The sequence below is a fragment of the Choloepus didactylus genome, chromosome X, assembly GCF_015220235.1.
Source record: "Choloepus didactylus isolate mChoDid1 chromosome X, mChoDid1.pri, whole genome shotgun sequence".
Taxonomy (NCBI): Eukaryota; Metazoa; Chordata; class Mammalia; order Pilosa; family Megalonychidae; genus Choloepus; species Choloepus didactylus.
Window position 1 is genome coordinate 119,089,034 of NC_051334.1, and position 23,380 is coordinate 119,112,413.

The 23,380-nt window shown below is 40.0% G+C and overlaps 1 pseudogene; it reads left to right on the forward strand.

The window, feature by feature from the left end:
• LOC119522322 lies at positions 1-23,336 on the forward strand (annotated as a pseudogene).
• The last annotated feature ends 44 nt before the right edge of the window (positions 23,337-23,380 follow it).

Consider the following 23,380-nt stretch of genomic DNA (forward strand, 5'->3'; position numbering starts at 1 on the left):
ATGAAAGTCCCAGTAAATGGATTTGGTCTTATTGGGTGCCTAATCACCAGGACTGCTGTTCAGTCTGGCAGAGTGCAGGTTGTCCCCGTCAATGACCCCATAACTGACCTCAACTGCATGGTCTTCTACATGTTCCAGTATGATTCCACCTATGGCAAGTTTACAGGCACCATCAAGGATGAGAATGGGAATCTTGTAATCAATGGGAAGACCATCTCGTCTTCAAATGGGTTGGGGCTGGGGCTCACTTGAAGGGTCAAGCCAAAAGAGTCATCATCTCTGCCCCTTACATGGATGCCCCCAGGTTTGTGGTGGGCATGAACCATGAAAAGTATGAAGAGCTCCCTCAAAATTACCAATAGTGCTTCCTGCACCACCAACTGCCTGGCCCTCCTGGCCAAGCTGACATCATGGAGGGTCTCGTGACCACAGTCTACACCCTCACTGCTACCCAGAAGACTGTGGATGTCCCCTCTGGGAAACTGTGGTGTGATGGCCACGGAGCTGTCCAGAACATCATCCCTGCATCTACCAGTGCTAAGTGGTGGACAAGGTCATCCCTGCACTGAATAAGAAGTTCACTGGTACAGCCTTCTGTGTCACCACCCCCAATTTGTCTGTTGTGGATCTTACCTGCCGTCTGTAGGAAACAGCCAAATATGATGACATCAAGAAGGTGGTTAAGCAGGCATCAGAGGGCCCCATAAAGGATATCCTGGGCTATACTGAGGACCAGGTTGTCTCCTATGACTTTAACAATGACATCTACTCTTTCACGTTTGATGCTCAACAATCATTTTGCCAGGCATATCATCTGGTGTGACAATGAATTTGGCCACAAATTCAGCAGTTGGGTGGTGGACTTTATAGTTACCATGGCCTCTGTGGTGGTTTGTAGTTATGTATCACAGAAAAACATGTTCTTAATCCATTTCTGTGGGTATGAATCTATTGTAAATAGGACCTTGTGATGAGGCTACTTCAGTTAAGGTATAGCCCAACTGAATCAGGATGGGTCTTAATCCTATTACTGGAGGTCTTATAGAGAAAGTCACATACAGAAGTCATGGAGAGCAGCCAGAATCTGGAAGGCAACAGAATGCATGGGAGAAAGGGGAAAACTGCCATATGCATTGCCATGTGATAGAAGAACCAAGGAACCACAAAGATTGCTGGCAGCCAGAAATACCAACCCAGGGAGGAAGCAAGCCTGCTAGCCTCTGAAAGCATGAGCCAAACAACTCCTGTTGTTAAGCGAACCCATTGCATGATATTTTAGCAGCTAGGAAACTAAAATAGTTTTTGGTACTGGAAGTGGGGTGCTGCTATTACAGATACCTAAAAATGTGGAAGTGCATTTGGAATTGAGTAATGGGTATAGACTGGAAGAACTGCAAAGGCTCAACAATGAATGAGAGCTGTAGAGAAAGTTTGTATCATCTTAAAGAATGCACAATTTGTCATGAATGGAAGGTTGGTAGAAATATGGACATTATAGGTAATTCTAGTGAGGTGATGGAAGGAAATGATGAATGTGCCATTGGAAATTGGAAGAAAGGTGATCTTTGTTAAAAAGTGGAAGAGAACATGGTGAAATTGAGTTCTGATGTTGAATGGAAGGAACCTGAAAGTGATAAACTTGGATATTTATCTTAGAAGATTTCAAACACCTGTTTTCTCCTTGTAGCTTACCATTAATTGAGGGAGGAAAGATACAGACTGAGGATTGAACTGTTAAGCACAAGGAAACCAGCAATTAATAATTTGGAAAATTTTTGGCCTATCTAGACAGTGTGCTCTGAGATGAGGACCAAAAGCAGCTCTATCAGAGACCTCCCTGAGCTTCTGGGAAGTGAGTCTCAGTGAACAGGGTTCCATGTGAGGGTTTAACTGAACAATTCTTTGCCAAAAAGGGTGTTGCTGAACTTGGATCCAGGCAGTCATTTAGGTGGAAGTATAGATTGGAAATGCAGTGATCCAGGAAGGATCTATGGAATGTTCTATTGTCTGATGGTTTGGACCTGTTTGAACTGCAATTAAAGCTGACAAAGTTTTTGCAAAATTTGTGTGAGCAGAACCACTGCCAACCTGGACTGAAAGTGACAGAGAAAGGACGAATTGAAATAAGACATCTTCACAGTCAGAACCGTGGAAGTGAAGGTCTGGACCGAAAGATCTCCTCAGGCCCAGAAAGTTGGCCTCCCCATGTGCATGGAAAGAAGAGGGGTGCCACTATGCTTGGAGGGGACAGGTTATCTACTCTGGTACTCAGAAGGGCCTGGGCTTTGAGCCCTGTTATTCAGGGATAGTGTTGCCACCTCTATGCTCAAAGATTGTGAGGCCTGCATCCTAGTGATTTTCGAGAGCCTTACCGCAATCCCAATGCTCAGAGAGGGTAAAACCTACCCTCCAGATTTTGAAGAGATCATGGTTGCAGTGTAGGCACTTAGAAAGGGTGGGGCTGCTGCTCCAGAAGGTCCAGGGAATTAAACATGGATCCACATATGACTCTCAGATCTTGAAATCTAATGGAGTTTGCCCTGCTGGGTTTCAGATTTGTTTGGGACTCATGACACTTGTTTCCTTCCAATTTCTCACCTTCTATAATGAGAATATTTATCCTTGCCTGTCCCATTGTTGTATATTGGAAGCAGATACCCTTTTTCCTAGATTTTACAAGTGCACAGGTAGAGGAATTTTATTCTAGGAAAGACCACACCCATAACTGATTTTGATGAGACTTTGGATTTAGCATTGTTCTATAATGGCTTAAGGATATGGGGATGTTGTGATGGAATGAATGTATTTTGCATGTGGGAAGAATATGTTTCTTTTGAAGTCCAGAGGGTAGACTATGGTGGCTTGTAGTTATGTACCCCAGAAATCATGTTCTTAATCATAATCCATTCCTGTGAATAGGAACACATTATAAATGGGACCTTTTGATGAGATTACTTCAGTTAAGGTATAGCTCTACTGAATCAGGATGGGTCTTAATCCTATTATTAGAGGGCTTATAGAGAAGATCACAGACAGAAGCTGGAAGTCAATGGAACCCAGAAGAGAGAGGAGAAGATGTAGCCATGTACGTTGCCATGCGATGGAAAAGCAAAGGAGCACCAAACATTGCTGGTCAACCAGAAGATACTGACCGGCGGGAGGAAGTAAGCCTTCTAGCCTCTGAAACCATGAGTCAATAAATTCCTGTTGTTAGTCCAACCCACAGTAGGGCATTTGTTTTAGCAACTAGGAGACTAAAATAGCCTCCAAGGAGTAAGAGCCCCCAGGACTACTAGCTCCAGCAGTAGCAGTAGGGGAAGAGAGAGGCTATCAGCTGCTATAGAATACTTGCCCCTGCTGGATCTCCCAACAGTGAGAATCTCCAATCATTGACAGTTTCCTTCCCTGACGGAGAGGGGCTTACAGAATTCTACCTTGTCATGTACCATCAATAAAGTACACTGTAACCAAGCCAAAAAATAAACATAAATGTCTTAGATGTGCTATTTTTATTCCATACTTCAAAATATTTGTGATATCATAGTTTTAATATTAAGTAATATCATTCATCCTTTTCATGTTGATATATTGAATTAAACTACATAAAAATGCCTCTAATTCCATGTTGCTTTATGTTCTAGTCAATCTGGAATAAAGTTATGAAGCCAAAGTAAATGTAACAAAATCATTACACTACTAAAATATTGCTAAGAAACCCATGAACTTTTTTGCCTAGGAGAAAGGTTATGTATAAGTGTGGTTAAGAAAACTTTAGACGCAAGTAACCTAGAGTTTGAATCCCGACTCCATCACTTACTATTCGATCATGTGCAATTTAATTGGTCCCGTCCCCCATATACAGTTTCCTCATCTATAAAATAGGCTTAGTGATATCTATGCTCAAAATGCTGTAAAGATAAAAGTTATCTATACCCATAAAACACTTAGCAGTGTAGTTAAAACATGGAGGGATACTCAATGGAGTGTTTTAAAAAATATATATAAGGTAGTAGTCTTAGTAGAAGCAGCAGTAGAAATATTCAGACTCTCGTAATCTACATCCATTCATAACTTCACATTATCTCTTTACCCAACACCAGAAATTAGAGATATCACTGAACGGTAAGAAAAGCTAACTATGTGGGAGAATGCAATGGATATATGAAGCAGACATAAAATCTAAAAGAACAGGACTCTAGGGTTGGTAGAAGGAAGCTAAAGAGCCCCACTTTTTTCATTTATTCATTTGACCAATATATAGATATATTCATTTGGCCAATATATATGAAGCATTTACTAAACTCTGTTTAGTACCAAACCCTATTCTAAATGCTTGGGATATATCAGCAAACAAAACAAAGATTTCTCTCCTTATGGAGTTTATAATTTACCTGGGGTAGACAGACAATAAATAATTAACATAAAGGATAACTTAAATACGTAATAACTTAAAAGGTAATATGTGCTATAGAAAGAAAGGGAAACCATGGAGTAGAGTAGTGAAAGCCCATTTGTAAGTATTTTAAATAATCTGATCATTGAGAAAGTGCCATTTAAACAAAAACTTGAAGGAGCTGAGGGAATTAGCCTTTCCAATATCTGGGGCAGGAGGAAATAATCAGTGCAAAGGCCCTAAGCAGGAATAGGTCTGACCTGTTCTCGTAACAGTAAGGAGGCCCTTATGGCTGGAATTGAGTGAGAAAGGGAGCAGCTTCTAGAGATGTGGTTAGAGTTAGTGGGAGCTGGGCTGCATAGCGTGATTTTAAGGATGTTGTTTTTACTGAGTGAAACAGGAAGTCACTGAATTGTTTTGGGCAGGAGTGGCACAACCTAATTTACATTTTTTTAAAAAATTGTTCTTACTATTGTGTTGAGATTAGAATTGGGTGGGTTGTGGGGAGGCAAAGGTAGAATCCAGAAGACCCCTTAGAAGGCATTTGTAAGAGATGATCACAGCACATTCCAGCATGGAGGCAGTGGAGTGGTGGGCAGTAGTGCCACCCTTTTCCTCAGAAATACTTATTTTATCAGCTTATTCAGGCAGATAGGGTTACCACTATCACCTCGGAACCAAACTCTGTGGATGACTGTTTGCCTTGTCCTCCAGCCACTTTAATGTAATTTGTTCCATTTGCTTTTCAAAGCTTTTCATCTTCCCACCATTTTAATACCATCAGAGATAGGGGGCTTCCCATGACATTCACACTTGACATTATCAAACACAAAGGCGTCATTCATACACTTTGACTGCATTACAATGCAAGGGGAAAAATAGATCCCAAAAGCTTAGAAAGTATTGTTTAGTACCTTGAATGTAGGTGGATTTTTTTTTCTGTTTCCTACAACCTGCTTCATTTGACTGTTTTGCTTCTGTGTGTTGGCAGAGGGTTCTGAAAACCCTAGAAAAATCAGCACTCACAAATCTAGATCATGACATTCATGCAGCCTTATGGAGGGATTTTTATTAATATGATGCAAATTTGCAACTATATTATCTGTTATTTGCTAGGTACCAACCACATTTTTGATGCAGTACCAAAGTTGAACCTTGCACTGGAGCTGTCATTCGCCGTTGACTTCAGTTCTTCTCTATTGTGACTGTCAGACAGCTGTGGCTGAACCTTGCCCTGACTCACTCATCTGTGGTCATTGCAGTTCCTGCATTATTGCTGGGCAGGCCAGAGATCTATTAAAATCCATAGCAGACCTGCAATTACCCATGAAATACTGCATGCGTATGTGCGTGTGTGTGGGGGGGGTGGTTCTGGCATATTCATAAAGTTTTGATAAAGTTAAAGTTTATTTGTACCTCCCTTTGCTTACTCTTCTGAACCTTCTCCTCAAAGACAATTTACTCTCCATATGTAAGACAATATTGGTGAGCTGAACAAACAGTGTTATCAGATTGTGGTGAATTGCTTCAGTAGTATTACATCATGCATTGAGAGCATGTGTGCTGTAAAGCTCTGTAAAACAGCAGCAACATGGTAACCTACAGGTTTAATATACTTCTGCAGCCTAGTACTGGGGAAAGATTTCTGTAATTGGAGACAATCTAGCAGGGAGAATTTGTTAAGCTATTGGAGGCTGAAATACAAGTTTTTGAGAAATGTGACTTTATAGGCTTGAAACTGAATGGATTGCAAGTTTTCTTAACTGAACAGAATCATAATTGCCATCCTGATTATCCAGGGTTTGAATTTCCAGCATGGGGATTATCCAAATTTCCTGTCTGACTCCCCTGTCTTCCCGCTAACTACCTGACATGAATTATTTCTCTAATCACTGGCACCTCCTCTAATGCTATGTAAAGGGGTGTTTGAGCAGCAAAGTCCAAACCAGTGAATTATCCTTCAGAAGAGCTAATCCTGTAAAAAGTCAGAGTGGGATAGGTATTTTAAACCATTCACTAAAGTTGATTGACTAAATTTAATTTGGGGAGCTCATCTTTCTATTTACACAGGATGGTTTACTGTGACTGGTCGTATGCCAACATTTTGCCAACTTAAGGGTCAAAAAAGTAAATTAACCAGCCTGAGTGACCTCAAGTAACTGGTTTCATTGTTCTGGCTTTTATCTTCCCCCTGCCCACCCACACTGCACTCCCAGTCCAATCACCTTTGGGTATTAACCAGTTGGGTATTGGGAATAGCTCAAATTTTGTAGGATCATTTGGATCCAGTAGGTGTACCTCCCGCAGTGGTTCAGAGTTCTGATTAGCATGTTACTGTAGCATTAGGGAAAAAAATGGAATATCATTTCCCAAATCCCAGCTATTTTTCAACACCAGTCCTGCATTTCTATCATTAGCTGACTGCTAGTTCATCTTTAATTATTTTTATTTGGAATTTGACCCCCTGCAGTGTTTGTACTTTCCGAGAGGACTTTAGAGACTTGAATGTCTCTTGGATATCAGAACTCGGCTAAAATGGTGAAAGGACAGGAAGTGGAGTTGGCGTTTCAGAGAGGCTGTAATCACAGGATAGGTGCAGACATCATCTTTTACATTCCAAGTTTGCAGGATGGAACACAGGGTTCTATCTACTAGATACCACTACAGAGGCAGAATTTGATTTCCTCTACTAGTCTCATACATCATTTGTGGCTTGGGCATCTTCAAAATCTGGTGGTCATATCTGCTACTTTGTAACGATGCCTCATTAAAGAATACACTCGTCTCTTAAACACTTCCAGTTTGACAGACACTCACATCCATAAATAGTTGGTTGCGTGCGCTTCTAGGTCCATAACCAAAATTCACACAATGTTTCCATTTCTAAATATATTATATACAATGTAATGTCAGTGACAAAATATATACCATGAGAAAGAGCAGAGAGTGGTATTACCCCTTGATACTAAAAGGTATTCTGTTATCATTAGATTAATATTGAGTCCAATAGAAAGCAGTTTACTTGAGGTTTTAAAATGTTCAGATATAGCAGATGATGTGGTATAATGACAGTTTTCAAACATATTTTAAATGAGAATTTAAATAGTAACATAGTACCCAAAACCGAAAACGGAAAACCTTGGGATTAGAAAAATCATTGGCAAATCTAGTTACAAGCTCTGTATTTGCAGGAGATGCCTCTTATCATTTGTATTTGTGTGTATACATGTATATGTATACACACACATACATATATAGGGAGAATGCGTGTGTATGTGTGTATCAAGAGGGAGAGGAGAGCGAGAGGGAGGGATGGGCGTAGCGCCCCCATAAGATACTGTATTGTGTGTGTGTGTGTGTGTGTGTGTGTTTCCTAGCTGACATTATTAATTACCCATGATGTGAGAGGGAGTGTGCCAGGTGCCAGGAATGCAAAGATGAACAAGATATAATCTTAAGGAGTTCCTGATCTAGTCCTCAATTGGAGATTATTTTAATGTTGAATGTTTCACTCACAGATATATTTAACAACTGGAGACATTGAAAAAAAACAAAATTCGTGGATGACGAAGCCATTTGAGCCTTTACTCATGTACGTCTAAACGTTACCTATTTTGCTTGGTCAGGTGGAGCACTGGAAAAGAAACACAGACGAGTATGAGTTGGGGACAGAAGATCCTCACATGAAATGATCTGATCCCCTAGATCCAATTAAAAATAATTTTGGCCTCATGGAATAAAATTCTGGTTTTATGGAAAGATAGGCTGGAGTGTCTGAATTCTTTATTACCACTTACTGTTGATGCAAGTCACAAACCAAATGTAGGTTCAGTTTGCCCGATATTCAGTTTTCTATGAATTCTATACATCATTCATCCAAGCAGAGAATACAAGGCAAAGTACTGCCAACATATTTAGAATTAAACATGCACGCATAATGTCTTATTTGAAAATGTATGTAAACAATTGTGCATATTTTTCTAGAATTAAGTGGGCTTATGTGAATAAGATCTGTTTATTTTAAATTTGTGTTTATTTTAAATTTGTATAGCATTTATGAGGTATATGTTTTATGTGTTTATAATCGCATATTGTAATTGATTTATACACACATACATATAGTCTCTAGAGGTCAGTAGAATATAAGAAATGGGCAAACATTCAAGTCTAGATGAGACCCAGCAATTCTGGAGACCATTTTTCAAGTGGTAAGATGATGATAGTCGACTAATGACATTAGGAACTGAAATCATTAATCAGCATTAACAAAAAAGTCATGTCACTCTTGTTTCTGAAATTAATCTATTTGTTTTAAGCAAATTTCAGATAAATGAACATTTACATGTCAAGAACCTTGACAGAAACCCAAGCTATAATTACTTTATTATGGTTTTTTATAACAGACTGTGATTTTCCAGAACCTTTTTTGAAGAATTTTTTTTAATCTTACCAGAACAAAAAGGTAAATTGTTTTTTCAACACTCCACTGTTACATCCAAAATACTATTTCCTTTTCAGCTGCCAATCCTGTCCTCTCAACTCTTAGTCATGAATAAGCTGATGATTTATATGATGCAACTTTATTTGTTCTTTTTGAACTAAATCTCCCTGACATTGGGAAATATATTCGAAAATTGTGATTTTATTTTATATTGCAAGCTAAAATTCTTAAATTGTTGACACTCTGCAAATTGCTGCACAGTTGAGCATGTTTATCAAGTTTTTCTCTAGAAAACTCATGCATGAAAAGTAGAGAAAATGGTGGTATAGAGCTTCGAACTATTTCACAGTGGAGTTATCAGTACCTCATATCACACCATCCCAGGTAAGGGAAAACAGTGCAGCAGGGCTTCAGATTTCATTCAGATTTGAGAATGAATGATTAATTTTAAAGTTGAGGTTGCATGCCATGGCTTGGAAGTATTATGTCTTGCGTATTAATACCACTAACCCTTGGAACTAATCCATCAATAAACTAATCCCATATTTGCCTATTTATGCCACTGAGGATTGCATTCTTAGCTTAGCTTTCTTCCATGAAAGGTCCTAAATTAGGGGTTGCAAACATGAATGCCCAAAAACAAGAAATAAGACAATCAGGACTCTTGGGGGCCTATGGAACAGTGAATAAAGCATTACAATTAAACACACAGATGTGCGTACTGAGCATTTTCAGGAAGTGACCATATGCATTTAAAAGAACTTTAAGCTTTTTTTCAGTCATCACCAGGAAATCCCCAGTAGATATTCAGTAAGTATTGATGGAGCATTTCCAATGGGTAATCTACTCACTTGGTGGAGCATTTCCAATGGGTAATCTACTCATTTTGCTGTCAATTATAAAATGAAAAAGATACAATGTATTTCCTGTTCTCAAGGAGTTTACAGTAAAATTGATGCTTCCCACAAATCATCTCCCCTGCTTCCTGTGTCCCGACATCTGTATCCCAAGCTTCTACATTCTGCGTTCCATCCCTACAGAATTTCTTTCAGTTCTTTCAGCCTTCATACCTGTGCCTTCACAGATGCTCATCCTTCTTGTCTTCTCAACACTCTAGCTTGCCCCTGGCTAGCTCCTATTCATCTTTTAGTTCTCAATTTAAATCTCCCTTCCTCCTTGGTCTGTATCAATAACAGTGCATTTACCTTATTATAGCACTATTCTCATTTTATATAACTGCTCTTTAAATTTTCCGTATTCCACATAAGCTTTTAAGCTCAGTGAAGGCAGGAACCATGTGTGTTCAGCTTGTCTACTATTGTATCACTGGTGTCTAGTAAAATAACCTGAGAGCATAAAGTTTATTTAAGCAATAACTGTTGAATGAATGTTTAAATACATAAATATTCCCAGGGCATTGATAAGTTTAAATGGCAATATTAAATCTTCAAGAACTGGGGAAGGATTAATGTCTGTGTGTGGGCTCAAGCCTTACTCATGTAAGTTAGCCTCAAGAATCACCATGTGCCTCTCCTTATTCACGCTGAAAAAGATCCAGGTACCTAAGTACTAGACCAGATGGTGGGGATCGTACACATTTTAACTGTTTTCTCCCTCGTCTCTGATGATGTTACCTATGATGAAAGGCGGGCTTGTTTGGGGGTAAGCCTAAAAGAGGTGACTACCTCTCTCCACTCCAGTGACAGTGTTCAAGATGTCAAACCTTGGATATCAGAGCTGCTGAAAGAGGCTGTGACTCCGAGAATTGCATCCATGAATATAGATTGAATGCTTACTCGCTATCAGGCACTTTGTTAGGAACTGGAGATTCAGAATCGATGAAGCAGAATAAATATACATTGATTTGTTTTTAATTGGGTCTGTGGGATCAGGCCACTTTATGTAAGGATCTTCTGCCACCAGGTCAAACTTTTTTGTGTTTCTTTTCCAACTGTCCTCCCTTAATGTTTCAATATGTTCTTTTGAGTTCTGATTTTGTAAGATCTAACTGTCCTTGTTTATAATGAAAAGACCCTAACTGGTGCTAATCCTCCTTTTAATACCCTTTGGCTTAAGTTAAATATAAGATAAATAACAAGGTATTTACCTTATTATAGAGCAATTCTCATTTTATATAACTGTTCATTTAATTGTCCATATCCACATAAGCTTTTAAGCTCGGTGAAGGCAGGGAGCATGTGTGTCTAGCTTGTCACTGGTGTTACAGCAGTAGATACAAGCTTTTCCAGGTTCCCACAGTATCAGTTTGCCTAGAAGGGCATATTTAAATGATCAAGCAGCTTCCGGGACACAGGGCTGTTGTCTGAGCACCCGTTTCACTTCTGTTTGGTTTTTTGATTGGCCATTTTAATAAAGCTACACCCTCAAAATAGAAAATTATTCCCACATTACCCTGAAGTATGATTAACAATGGACTTGGAATTAAGGAATGAGTGGCTTGGCTGGTTTTAATCTGTTATGATTTATACTGAACTGCATTCCAGGCATGACTACCTCTTGATTTGCAAATTTAGGATGATTTTGGTGGAGAGGTATAAGAAATGTCCTAGAAAGAGCATTTAGATATTATATTTTCACCTTATTATTTTTAAAATACCTGCTGCCTTCGTTATCTAACCCTGTTGTATTCAGTGTTGTTTATTGTTGTTTACATTATGGAAGTGAATATTTTATAAAGTGTATAAGATGAAAATATCCCATGTATTCATATGATTAAAGCAGCATTGGAATATTATTGTTCAGAATGAAGCGAAGCCTACTTTATAAAGCATAGAGGGGCTAGCTATTATACTATAGAACAGTAATATTTGCTATCTCTTATTGGGGATTTTCTTCTTAATATTGTGTAAGAAGAAGGTAAAGAGAAGAACTTGTGGAAATTAATAATAAATCATTTTCTTCATCTTTGTTGAAAATTTCAGAACTCATCAATCAAAATATGTTCCTAAAAATGCACTCTCTCTCTATTCCACAAAGATGCAAGCAATCTTACAGCTACCCTAGAAGTTATAGATAACAATTTGATAGAAACATTATTAAAATTATAAAATAATTATTTTAAGTTATACTATTAAGGATTCAAAGGCTGCTCAGTTTACAGTCCTAGCAATAGGCATATTAGATGATTTGATTTCACAAAAGCAGTTTCCATCTGTTTTAATTTTTGATATATAATCCTTACCCTAATCTTTGCTTCCATGAGGGTGGTGTGAGGCTCTCCGTCTCTCCATCTCCCTTCTTTTCTCTCTCAAAAGAGTGTCCGATTAAATCCATTTGTACAGTTTACATGGAAACTCTTAATACCAAGAGTAGTTTATTGTATTTCTTCTAGATAATAAAATGTTCTTTTTAAAAATGGAATGTCCTTGCCATGAGCAAGTAGATTCAATTTGTAAAAAATCATAACCACCTCATAACAACACAGAATCCCTCATTTTCAAAGCATTCTGAAATGACTAATAGTCAATATCAGAGTAAAAAAATGAATGATTCCAACTTAGATAATTTTATGTCACAAAAATATATACAGTTTAAAAGAAATAGGCCTTTGACTTTTAACTCGGGTTTAGTTTGGAGTATTGAAAGTGCTCGTGGATTTGTTATTATTAAATTGGTAATTGTTGAGCTCCGAGGAGGGGATGCAACATCTTTAGTCTGAGCTTATTACACTGTAAAATATGGATTGCCTCTACCCTAATGGCCTTGGAATCCTATTACCATCCCATTAGAGAGTATGGGATTTTAGTAATTCTGTTGTTGTTTCCAGTGGGCAGTGAATATAATGGGGAAGGGCAGGGGTTAATGCAATTCATCTCTTTTAATACTTGTAACTCCCAGTCCCTTTTCACTCACTGTGGTTTTCATTAGGGTTTTCCCCCCTTCTCTCTGTATCTTTAAAGCCCAATATATTTCTGTTGTCCTTTCCCAACCAGAAGAGATCGGGAGAGTAATTTGGGGATTCTTAAGGTTTAAGTAGAGCTTTAGATATTAGCTTTTCATTAACTGAAGATAAGTAAATAAGGTGTTTCATAAGCTTGTGAAACAGGCTGTAGATCAGAAAGGTTTTCAGTGACTGTCATTGTGCCAAGAATAGTATTGAAATAGCTCTTCAATCAAGATCATTTATAAGGCTTTTTGGAAGGAGAAGCATGAAACAAGTGGTTCGGATTAATGCAAGCTAATGTTCTGGGTAAAATGTTTCCATGTGTTCATGGAGACAGCTGTGTCCTGGGTGCTAGTAGTGCCAAGAGAGAAGTAGGGAAGGGTTTCAAGGTGATACAGATCAGATTCCTTTAAAGAGAAGTTTATTGAGAGATTCTGGGAAGATGGCGGCATAGAAAGAAGTGGAAGACTTAGTCTCCCCCAGAACAATTCATAAATGAACAAAAAACCAGTAAATAACCTGGAATAACAGCAGGGAGACAAACGTGACTGTACACTCAACATCCACCGACATGAATTGGGAGGGATGCCCAAGATCACAGCATAAAATCTGTAAGTAAAACTGTGGACCCACGCTGAGAGCCGAGAGCCTAAAGCCGAGAGCCCCTCCCTCACGGAAGCCGCGCCGTGCACTCTCTCACCCCAGCTCCAAGTGAGGTTTTAATATTAACTGCTCAATACAGACAGCGAATCCTCAATAAGCAGACAGAGGCTTTTGGTGACAACTGACCTTGGGAGAGTCGGGGGACATACCTGTTTCAGGATAGGGAGCCCAGAGAATCAGGTGCTATCTCCGGCTGATGGGTGAACCTGGGAGTTTTTCTGTCCCTCGCTCTCCGTGGAGAAAACCTCAGCTGTTCTCAGCCTGCAAGGTGTTGCAGTAAAGACAGCCTCAGACATTCTGCATTCTGAAACGAGCTGAGAGCCCCGCGGCACAGCCCGGCGGCCCAGGGCTTCCCTTGACAGACGGCGCACACTGATGATGTAGCACAGCATTCCCTTGGCTGAGGGAGGATTGCGGCTGAGAGGGGGGACCTGCTCGGAGAACCCAGGGACGCTACGCCAAGTCCGGTGGTTGGTGGGACAGCGAGAGAGAGGGTCTGGGGCTGAACTGAAATGAAGGCTTAGACTCTTGCAGCAGCCTTGAATCTCCTGGAACCTGGGAGATTTGAACAGTAGAACTGCCCTTCCTCCCTGGCCACCCGTACATACGCCCCACATTCAGGGGGGACGGCTCCAGCAACACACCCAAACTGAGTTCTCCAACTGAACCCACAAGAATCATTTCCCTACACACCATGGAAAAAAAGGCTGAGAACTGACTTGAGGGATATAGGTGACTCACAGACGCCATCTGCTGGTTAGTTAGAGAAAGTGTACGTCACCAAACTGTGTCTCTGAAAAATTAGATCGATATCCTTTTTTTTTGATACAACTTGAAAGAACCCTATCAAGCAAAACAAATGCCAAGAGGCCAAAAACAACAGAAAATCTTAATGCATATGAGAAAACCAGACAATATGGAGAATCCAGCTCCAAACACACAAATCAAGATTTCAGAAGAAACACTGTACCTCGCACAATTAATCAAAGAACTACAATCGAAGAATGAAAACATGGCAAAGAATTTAAAGGACATCAAGAGGACCATGGCCCAGGATATAAGTGCCATAAAGGAGACCCTAGAAGAGCATAAAGAAGACATTGCAAGAGTAAATAAAAAAATAGACGATCTTATGGAAATAAAAGAAACTGTTGGCCAAATTAAAGACTCTGGATATTCACAATACAAGACTAGAGGAAGCCGAACAACATCTCAGTGTCCTAGAAATCCACAGAACAGAAAATGAAAGAACAAAAGAAAGAATGGAGGAAAAAATGGAGAAAATCGCAATGGATCTCAGGAATACGATAGATAAAATAAAACGTCCAAACTTAAGACTCATTGGTGTCCCAGAAGGGGAAGAGAAGGGTAAAGGTCTAGAAAGAGTATTCAAAGAAATTGTTGGGGAAATGTTCCCAAACCTTCTACACAATATAAATACACAAAGCATAAATGCCCAGCAAACTCCAAATAGAATAAATACAAATAAACCAACTCCAAGACATATTCTGATCAGACTGTCAAATACTGAAGAGAAGGAGCAAATTCTGAAAGCAGTAGGAGAAAAGCAATTCACCACATACAAAGGAAACAACATAAGACTAAGTAGTGACTACTCAGCGGCCACCATGGAGGTGAGAAGGCAGTGGCATGACATATTTAAAATTCTGAGAGAGAAAAATTTCCAACCAAGAATACTTTATCCAGCAAAACTCTCCTTCAAATTTGAGGGAGAGCTTAAATTTTTCACAGACAAACAAATGCTGAGAGACTTTGCCAATAAAAGACCTGCCCTACTTCAGATTCTAAAGGAAGCCCTACCAACAGAGAGACAAAGAAAGGAGAAAGAGATATAGAGAATTTTAACAGACATATATAGTACCTTACATCCCAAATCACCAGGACACTCATTTTTCTCTAGTGATCACAGATCTTTCTCCAGAAGGGACCATAAGCTGGGACATAAAACAAGCCTCAAGAAATTAAAAAAAAAAAAAAAAATTGAATATCCTCAAAGAACATTCTCCAAACACAATGGAATACAAATAGAAGTCAATAATTTTTGAACTATAACTCCACTGTTTACTTCCTACATGATAAAAAATACACAAACTCTAAGGACAAATCAGTGGTTTTGAACTCAATGTAAAATATATAATTTTAGACAACTATATAAAGGTGGGGGAATGAAGGAGTATAGGAACATAGTTTATGTGCCCTATTGAAGTGAAGGTGGTATCAAAGAAAAACAAGATTGATAGGGATTTAAGAGGTTAATTTTAAGCCCCACAGTAAACACAAAGAAATTATCAGAGAATATAACCATAGAGATGAAAAGTAGAGTTTGGGTTAAGAGAAATGGGGGAAGGGGCAATGGGGAGTTAAGAAAGGAGTGTAGGGTTGCTGTTTGAGGTGAAGGGAAATTTCTAGTAATGGATGGTGGGAAAGAGCATAACATCATTCTAAACGTGATTAATCCCACTAATGGAAGGCTAGGGAGGGGGTGGAATGGGAAGATTTAGGCTGTATATATGTTTCCACAATTGAAAAAAGAAAAAAAAAAGACTGTCTAACTAGACGACAATTGAATGCTAAGGATGAACTTGGATGGGATTGGAGGGTGGAGGACAGGTGGCTCGAAGGGACACAGTTGAGACATAAGGAAAAGGAAATATAGAATGTAAGCATTATATCATTGTTGAATCTCTTATACTTCTTAGCTGTGCTTAATGGAATTACATAAAAGAATGTTCGTGTTCATGGGAAGTATATACGTGAATTATAGTGTATGTTCAAGGATGTGTGCAGCTAACTCTCATATGTTCGGAAGACAGAGCAATAGATGATGGATGATAGGGAGGGAGGGAGGGAAAGAAATAGTGATGTGACAGCATGTTAAAGTTGGTGGATTGAGCTATCGGGGGAGGGGGGTCAGGGTATGATGGAATTCTGTGTATGGGGCTAGTATTGTTTTTGCAACTATATTCATGTAACTTTGAATTTATTTCAAAATTTTAAAAAAAAGATGTTATTATTAGATAAAGAGTGACTCACTTGTAAATAGGACCTCTGAAGATCTTATTCAGATGAGGTCAAACTGATTGAGGGTGGGCCTTAATCCATATGACTGGAGTTCTAGTAAACAAAGGAAATTTAGACATAGAGAAAGCCGCAGGGGGAGACCAAGGATACAGATCGCCAAGTGACAGAGGCTGAGATGCAAGCCAAGGAGCTCCAAAGATTGTGGCGCACCAGCACCAGAATTCTACCGACTCCGGGGGAAAGCACAGCTTACTGAGACCTTGATTTTAGACTTCTAGCCTCCAAAACTGTGGGACAATAAATTCCCGTGGTTAAAGCCAACCCATTGTGTGGTACTAATCATAGCAGCTCTGGTAAACTAAGAGTACCATTTCCCCAGCAATCAAATACACTGTAAGAAAGTTATTTGAAGGATAACAAGAAGGACTACATGCATTCTTCTGTACAAATTGTAAAGGGTATAGCTATCTTGCAACAAAGCATAGATGGCCGGCCTAGAAGGCAGCGTACAAAAGTTTTCTTTGAGTGGTCTTTGGTAATATTTGGGCCTTTGATTTACTAGGCATCTCCTCCCTACCTCCTATCAAGGATGCGAACCCTTCCTAAAAATATGTATTTTAAGCATGAAAACTTTGAAAGCTTATCTGCTCTATCATATATTTATTTTAAATATTAATTGCAAGCACTGCGATAAAGTAATTCTAATACAACAGAAACACTCAGAAAATATTTGCAATCTGTTTTGATCAGCTTAACATGTAATATTATATTTGGGACCCTTCACATTAAGTTACATGAAAATAAATGTAAAAATGAAGTTCATAAGTAAATATTACATTTCTTAAATGTTCCACTTTAATAGATGTAGCTTGATATTTAGTTTCAATGCCATGTTAAGAAGGTCTATCAATTATCATATACCAGCAGATGTCCTGAATCATAAATAAGCTATATTTATTAAGATTGTCCATTTTGAATTTGTTTTCAGATTTTAACAAACCAGAGACCTCCCTTTTTTGAAATGTCCTGATTTATTCTCCTGGTTTTCCTACAAGAATCATGTTCTCTTAGATCAAAAATGTCAAGAAAATTCAAGATGAAGTAATTAATATGATAAATTTTATTTCAACATAGATGTGGCTCAAATGCTTGACTTGAAAAGCCTCGCTTTTAAGGAAAATATACGTGTGTATACACACACATATATATATGCATGTATGTATATGTATGCATATATGTATACATAACAAATTTACATTTTTAAAAAATTATGCTTCCATTTAGAAAGGATTCACCCAGTGTTCCTTTAAGTATTCTTCTCTTCCAGTGTATTTCTTTTTTTTTCATTTTTTTTTTTGAAATAAATTCAAAGTTATATGAACAGTTGCAAAAACAATACTAGCCCCATACACAGAATTCCATCATACCCTGACCCCCCCTCCCCCGGTAGCTCAATCCACCACCTTTAACTTGCTGTCACATTGCTATTTCTTTCCCTCCCTATCATCCATCGTCTATTGCTCTGTCGTCTGAACATATGAGAGTTAGCTGCACACATCCTTGAGCATTCACTATAATTCACGTATACACTTCCCATGAACAAGAACATTCTTTCATGCAATCCCATTAAGCGCAGCTAAGAAGTACAATAGATTCAACAATGATAAAAAGCTTACATTCTATATTTCCTTTTCCTTATGTCTCAACTGTGTCCCTTTGAGCCACCTGTCCTCTATCCTCCTGTCCCATCCAAGTTCATCCTTAGTATTCAATTGTCATCTAGTTAGACTGACTTTTTTTTTTCAGTTGTGGAAACACATACAGCCTAAATCTTCCCATTCCACTCCCTCCCTAGCCTTCCATTAGTGGGATTAATCACGTTTAGAATGTTGTAATGCTCTTTCCCACCATCCATTACTAGAAATTTCCCTTCACCTCAAACAGCAACCCTACACTCCTTTCTTAACTCCCCATTGCCCCTTCCCCCATTTCTCTTAACCCAAACTCTACTTTTCATCTCTATGGTTATATTCTCTGATAATTTCTTTGTGTTTACTGTGGGGCTTAAAATTAACCTCTTAAATCCCTATCATAGGATCTTGTTTTTCTTTGATACCACCTTCACTTCAATAGGACACATAAACTATGTTCCTATACTCCTTCATTCCCCCACCTTTATATAGTTGTCTAAAATTATATATTTTACATTGAGTTCAAAACCACTGATTTGTCCTTAGAGTTTGCGTATTTTATATCATGTAAGAAGTACCTAGTGGAATTACAGTTCAAAAATTATTGACTTCTATTTGTATTCCATTGTGTTTGGAGAATGTGCTTTGAGTATATTCAGTGTTTTTTTTTTTTTTTTTAATTTCTTGAGGCTTGTTTTATGTCCCAGCTTATGGTCCCTTCTGGAGAAAGATCTGTGATCACTAGAGAAAAGTGAATGTCCTGGTGATTTGGGATGTAAGGTACTATATATGTCTGTTAAAATTCTCTATATCTCTTTTTCCTTTCCCTGTCTCTCCTCCAGCAGGGCTCCCCTCAGAATCTGAAGTAGTGCAGGTCTTTCATCGGCAAAGTCTCTCAGCATTTGTTTGTCTGTGAAAAATTTAAGCTCTCCCTCAAATTTGAAGGAGAATTTTGCTGGATAAAGTATTCTTGGTTGGAAGTTTTTTCTCTCAGAGTTTTAAATATGTCATTCCACTGCCTTCTCGCCTCCATGGTTGCTGCTGAGTAGTCACTACTTAATCTTATGTTGTTTCCTTTGTATGTGGTGAATTGCTTTTCTCTTGCTGCTTTCAGAATTTGCTCCTTCTCTTCAGTATTTGACAGTCTGATCAGAATATGTCTTGGGGTGGGTTTATTTGGATTTATTCTATTTGGAGTTTGCTGGGCATTTATGCTTTGTGTATTTATATTGTGTAGAAGGTTGGGGAAGTTTTCCCCAACAATTTCTTTGAATACTCTTTCTAGACCTTTACCCTTCTCTTCCCCTTCTGGGACACCAATGAGTCTTAAGTTTGGACGTATCCCTGAGATCCATTTCAATTTTTTTGATTTTTTTCTCCATTGTTTCTTTTGTTCTTTCATTTTCTGTTCTGTGGATTTCTAGGACACTGAGATGTTGTTCGGCTTCCTCTAGTCTTGTATTGTGAATATCCAGAGTCTTTTTAATTTGGCCAACAGTTTCTTTTATTTCCATAAGATCCTCTGTTTTTTTATTTACTCTTGCTATGTCTTCTTTATGCTCTTCTAGGGTCTTCTTTATGTAGCTTATATCCTGGGCCATGGTCTTCTTGATGTCCTTTAAATCCTTTGCCATGTTTTCGTTCCTCGATTGTAGATCTTTGATTAATTTTGCGAGGTATACTGTATCCTCCGATATTTTGGTTTATGTGTTTGGAGTTGGATTCTCCATATCTTCTGGTTTTATCATATGCATTAAGATTTTCTGTTGTTTTTGGCCTCTTGGCATTTGTTTTGCTTGATTGGGCTCTTTCAAGTTGTAAAGAAAAAGGAATATCGATCTGATTTTTCAGAAACACAGTTTGGTGATGTACACTTTCTCTAACTAACCAGCAGATGGCGTCTGTGAGTCACCTATATCCCTCGAGTCAGTTCTCAACCTTTTTTCCGCTTTGTGTGGGGAAATGATTCTTGTGGGTTCAGTTGGAGAACTCAGTTTGGGTGTGTTGCTGGAGCCATCCGCCCTGAATGTGGGGTGTGTGTACGGGTAGCCAGGGAGGAGGGGCAGTTCTAATGTTCAAATCCCCCAGGATCCCGGAGATTCAAGGTCACCGCGAAAGTCTAAGCCTTCATTTCAGTTCAGCCCCAGCCTCTCTCTCTCACTGATCCATAAACCACCGGACTTGGCGTAGCATCCCTGGGTTCTCCGAGCTGATCTCCCCTCCCAGCCACGCTCCTCCAGTAGCTCAGCCAAGGGAAGGCTGTGCTACATCATCAGTGCGCGCCGTCCCACAACGGAAGCCCCGGGCTGCCCGGCCGTGCGGTGGCGCACTCCCAGCCCGAAGCAAGAGTGGCCGTGCGGGGCATCTCAGCCCCCTCCTCCTTGCACCGTTCCTCCTTCCCAGCTCTGGGACAACTGGCGGGGCTCTGAGCTGTGTGCACGGCCCTGGGCAGGAGTTTATCCAGCCCTCCAGGGGCTAGCTGCTAGCCGCAGGGTTTCTTTCTGCTTCCGGCTCTCCCCTCCATTCCCCCGAACCCAAGGGTATCTGCTGCGGGCTATCTTCCCGGCCAGACAGCAAGAGGCCAGCCCAGCCCCCTCTTGCTGTGTTTTACTGCGTGGTTCCCACAATTGCTACTGGAGCCGCTCCTTTTAAAAAAAAAAAAAAAAAAAAAAAAAACCAGCTGGTCTCCATACGCTGAACCCTGGCTTCCCCAGCCCGCCACGCGGCTGCGGGTCTTCTAGCCAGCTTACTCGCTCGTTTCAGAATGCCAACTCCCGGTTTCACCAAGTATACGGCCCCTCTGGAGCTAGGAGCCCTCATCCAGTTGGTGCATCACTGTAACCGGTATTCTAGGTCACTTTCTGGTTTTTAGCTGGTGTTTTTCACGGAGGCGTTTTTTTCGCCCTGTCTCAGCTAGCCGCCATCTTAGTTCTGTCTCTTCCAGTGTATTTCTAATAGTAAGAAAGCAGTTAAGTGCAATGGAAAAAGCACTTATATTATTAGAATTGTTTTGATTGCAAGATTTAAAAACTCATTTCTAATTAGCTTAATCAAATCAGGTAAGAAAGGGTGGGTTAGGTGGGAGGGAGTCTGGGGTGGTCACAGTTGCATGATCTCATACCCAGCTTGTGCTCGCTCTGTCTCTCTCTCTCTGTCTCCCTCTCTCGTTGGGACTCGCATCCCTGATTCCTTCCATGCTGCCTTATTACTGAGCTGGTGATCATCCTACATTGGACGGCTGCTTCTCCACCAGACTGAGTCTCTGTCTCAGGACCTGAATTCTTCTCAGCTTTGTCCCTGCACCAGTACAGTGCTTGATAAGTAATAAATGATATATAATAACTGTTTTATACATGGCTAAATAAATCAGTTCAGATCTAAATTACTAAGGAAAACAGAAAAGTAAAAATCAGCAAATTAATTACTGAAAAATGTTCTGAAAATTAAATTACTAGATGCTCAGATCAGAATAGTAATTTACTTGAATCCATTCTCCAAAACAAGTATTTATTGATTATGTACTATGTCAAGTGCTATGCTTGGCACTGAGGTTACAACGATAAATGTGAATGAATTTGATATTCTTCTTTACCTTAGGAAGCTGAACTTTTTAAACTAGACGTAATTATGGAATAAGGGTGGAAGAGAGAAAGAAGGAAAAAGCGTTTAAAATTGTAGGGATTAAATGATGGGGCATTTTGGACACTTTACCTGTGAGACTTAAACCTAATGGGCTCTCAGTCTACCCAGAAAAATGTGGTAATAACCTGTGATCTTATCTTTCCTTTAAGGTAAGGATCCCATAGCTTTACCATCATTCACCCAGGCTGCCTAATGAAAGAATTTTAATGTCTTCTGAATCAACTTGCTGACAGTGTCCAAACACAGTAAATAAATGGCTGCTGTGCCCCCACTACCTCAGTTTTTGGCTCTGCAGTCCTTGTCTCTCCTATAAATTTTGACACCACCAGAACCCTTCAAACCAGGAAAGCAACCTGAGTTAGGCCAGGGCTTCACAGATTTTACCATGCATAGCAATCCCTAGAGATTCTGTTAAAGTACAGATTCTAACTCAGAAGAACTGGACTGGAGCCTGGAATTCTTCCCTTTTAATAAGTTCCCCAGAGGACGCTGCTGATTGAAGACCTACTCAACCATAATACTGACAAAAGGACCATACTGTTAACCAGTAAGTTAAAGGACAAGGCTGAAAGACTGAAGAGGGATGTCCTCCCATATATTCTGATGTACCCTTCACTGAGATCTGATGGTAGTAAAGAATCCCTAAAATAATGTAGTTATGCTATGCTTAGGCATTAGATTGTTTTCAGGAACAGCTGTGTCAGGCTACTTACAAGAAATGAGAAGATAATCTCTTCCTTAATCATCGCATCCAGGACTCACATCCAGGACTCTTGCATACAGGTGTCGAGGGCCGGAAGGGAAAATAAAAAGCCCAAGGCCGGGATTTGGGGCGCATCCCTCCTCCCTGTTTTGCTTAAGGCAGAGACAATCGCATTTCCCACATTCTCTTCTGTAACTGCAGTGCGAGTGGGAACCAGAGACCCATCAACTGGGATGTCTGGGATTCCTTGACGCTCAGTCATTAGGACTGGACAAGGAAGATATCCTTTAGGGAGAAAAATCTGGGAGGCGAAGGCCAGCCAGCTTGGGCACCATTTGAGGTTCCTTCTCGGGTCTGACTAGAACTAGTGGTACCACCGGACCGAACAGCGACTGTTAAAGTTCTGCTATATGGCATGAACTTTATAATTTATCGCTAACGGGATTTCACCATCCCATTTGGCGGACAAGCCACCCACGAAACTCAGAGAAGTTATGCAACCTGCCCAAGGTCACACAGCCTAGGACAGACTGAGGATGTGAACATTCTGGATTTTCCAATAACTGCTTAAAGAAAACACAAAGGTAAGCCATGAAATTTTGCTAGGCGTTCAGCACAGACTTAGCTCCCGGAGGCCGCCTCTTGGACACCGGGACTGCCCCGGAGGGCGTGAGGGGAGGGACAGGAACCGCTTCCGGGGAGCTGACCCCAAGAGGGACAAGCACTTCCGGTGCGAGCAGATGAGGGTCACTCAGGGTCAGCAGGTTCGCAGCTCAGCGCTGCCCCCGCAGGTCAAGTTCAGTGGTTCCCAGGGACTAAAAGGCGTCCCTATGCATCGCCGGATAGGAGGACTCTAGGCGAGAATGCTTCGTCCCTCGTCCGCGCTCGGAATTACCCGCGT